At 44.6% G+C, this 3,087-nt stretch overlaps 1 pseudogene; it reads left to right on the top strand.

Moving 5' to 3' along the window:
- Positions 1 to 342: 342 nt before the first annotated feature.
- LOC111977588 (toll-like receptor 13) lies at positions 343 to 1,699 on the top strand (annotated as a pseudogene).
- The last annotated feature ends 1,388 nt before the right edge of the window (positions 1,700 to 3,087 follow it).

The raw sequence follows: 3,087 nt of genomic DNA, 5'->3' as shown, positions 1-3,087 counted from the left end.
ACAATAATATTCATAGCATACATCATAGCCAATTCTGTTGCATGAAAAACCTGGAAGAACTGGACTTGAAATACTTATATTTCACATATCTGAAATCCACATATCTGAAATCCAATAATTAAATGTATTTGATGTGTACTGCTTAGAGTACCTCAATCTGGAGTTGAATCCACTGGTGAACATTGAGGCATTATCTTTTGCTCACCTTAGTTCAATACAGAATATGTCTCTTGGAGACCTGACGTTCCCTACAGAATCCAAGATTGAGCTCAATCTGACGTGTGTATTTGGCAGCATACCTCGGGACTGACATACCTCTACATCAGCTCTGGCATGAGGCCCATGACTCTCATTACTGGGGGCAATGGTACCCCGAACCCAGGCTTGGGCCTGCATACGGCGAGACAGTGTCTTTTCAGGATAGTGAGAGGCCTTTCTTTGAGGCTATCGTTGAACATAGTGGATCCTGTGCGGGTCCATCTTTGCTGGGAGCTACTTTTAAGTTCCTTCAATGCTTCAAGCTAGAATCGAATCCCTCAGATTTATTTGTGGATCTAACCAGTCTGAATACACTTGTGCAGGGATTTGCAACTTAACAGGAGTAGATCTCAATCAGCAGACTGGTTTTGCGATCATGTTTCACAACTGCAGGATCGACTACTTGGAAAAGGACCTTACAGTCATAGATAGAATTACGTTTGGTTATTAACAGTGAGCTTACAATAATGGAAGAATACCCTTAGCCCCTGAAAAGGTATCTGCTCATACAAGAGCTTATTTTTACAATGCAGTTGCAATGCTTGGTTTCATAACTGGGCAAAATGGAATCAATAAGTTAGTGTCATGTTTTGGTACTGTACCTTTGAGGGATTACGTTGCAAATACGCCCACATGCATTGTTCTGTGAACGCAGGATTCATTTTGTTTGTCTACACCTCTCTGGGCCTCCTGTGGACACAGGATTAATTTAGTTTGTCTACACCTCTCTGGGAATCCTGCGGACGCAGGATTAATTTAGTTTGTCAACACCTCTCTGGGCCTCCTGCAGATGCAGAATTCATTTAGTTTGTCTCCACCTCTCTGGGCCTCCTGCAGATGCAGAATTCATTTAGTTTGTCTCCACCTCTCTGGGCCTCCTGCTTTTCATGCTGGTGGTTCTGCTACATCACCTGGCTGGCCACTATCTTCTGGCTCTGTTCTACATCCCTCGCGGCTGGTTGGAGGAAGTCGTGTTTTGGAACAACATGGGACGGTACCGGTACTACGCCCTACAGCGGGAAAGACAAGCGCTGGGAGGTGTAGGAGGTCCTGCCCAAGCTGGAACAAGGAGGTCCCCCTTTCCTGCGTTTGTGGCTGCACAGCAGAGACTCCAGCTGGGGAAGGACATTATGGACAATATCCCAGAGAGTCTTTACAGCAGCTGCCGGACCGTCTCCTTGGTCAGCAGCCACTACCTCCTCAGAAACTGGTGCTCTTTGGAGATGAAGYTGGTCACTAACCGGCTGCGGGTGGAGCACAGGGACATCCTCATCCTGGTCTTCTTGGAGGACATCCCTCCTCGCCAGCTGTCCGCACACTTGGACTGGCCAGACTGGTGAAGACCAGAACAACCCACCTGGACTGGCCAGAWGAGCTAGAACAATACCCAGCATTTTGGGACCGATTTGGGGCTATGCTGGTGCCAAAAGACAGCCATTGACATGGTTACGTCTCAAAACTCAGGATCAACTTTTATGAATGGATTGTAGTGAAATATATCCTGTGTCTCCTGTACAAAAAGACAAAAAGAGACAAAGATGACTGCCAAGCTCATAGAATGTTTGCATCTTTACTCAAATCATTATTGTGTATGTTACCTTATTTGTTGCATATTGTTACCTTTTGTTCTGTAGATTATGTCTGCTTCAAATGTCTCTAACTATATACTTTGAGATGAGTTTCCAGTGGTGATTGTTTTTTGTTGGTAACACTTTCAACTGCCCTTTTGACATATGAATGACACTGTATARGTGCATCATGATGCGTCTTCAGCGGTGCATCTCAATTGTCCGAAGGACCTTCCTGCAGCTTCTCTCCTTAATCTGCAGTGATCTGAAAACGCGGGTATKTGTGGTGATTCCAAGAGCAAGCCAATTTAGACTATTGAGATACACTCATGTCAAAATCAAATCAAATGTTATTGGTCACATACACGTGTTTAGCAGATGTTATTGCGAGTGTCGCGAAATGCTTGTGTTTCTAGCTCCTACAGTGCAGTAATATCTAACAAGTAATATCTAWCAATTTCACAACAATACATACAATACACACAAATCTAAGTAAAGGAATGCAATTAAGAATATATAAATATTTGGACGAGCGGCATAGAATAAGATACAGTAGAACAGATGAGTAATGCAAAATATGTAAACATTATTAAAGTGACTAGTATTCCATTATTAAAGTGGCCAGTGATTTCAAGTCTATGTATATTGGGCAGCAGCCTCTAATGTGCTAGTGATGGCGTATTTAACAGTCTGGTGGCCTTGAGATAKATGTTGTTTTTCAGTCTCTCGGTCTCAGCTTTGATGCACCTGTACTGACCTCGCCTTCTGGATGATAGCGTGGTGAACAGGCAGTGGCTCGGGTGGTTGTTGTCCTTGATGATGTTTTTGGCCTTCCTGTGACATCGGGTGCTGTAGGTGTCCTGGAGGGCAGGTAGTGTTGAATGCTGAGCTATAGTCAATGAACTGCATTCTTACATACATATTCCTCTTGTTCAGATGGGATAGGGCAGTGCGATGGCGATTGCATCGTCTGTGGATCTATTGGGGCGGTAAGCAAATTGAAGTGGGTCTAGGGTGACAGGTAAGGTAGAGGTGATCCTTGACTAGTCTCTCAAAGCACTTCATGTTGACAGAAGTAAGTGCTACTGCTGATAGTCATTTAGCTCAGTTACCTTTGCTTTCTTGGGTAAAGGAACAATTGTGGCCTTCATGTGGGGACAGCAGACTGGGATAGGGAGAAATTGAATATGTCYGTAAACACTCCAGCCASCTGGTCTGCGCATGCTCTGAGGACGCGGCTAGGGATGCCGTCTCGGCCGGC

The sequence above is a fragment of the Salvelinus sp. IW2-2015 genome, linkage group LG18, assembly GCF_002910315.2.
Source record: "Salvelinus sp. IW2-2015 linkage group LG18, ASM291031v2, whole genome shotgun sequence".
Lineage (NCBI taxonomy): Eukaryota > Metazoa > Chordata > Actinopteri > Salmoniformes > Salmonidae > Salvelinus > Salvelinus sp. IW2-2015.
The sequence above is the reverse complement of the archived record's forward strand: the minus strand, read 5'-3'. Positions and strand labels throughout refer to the sequence as shown.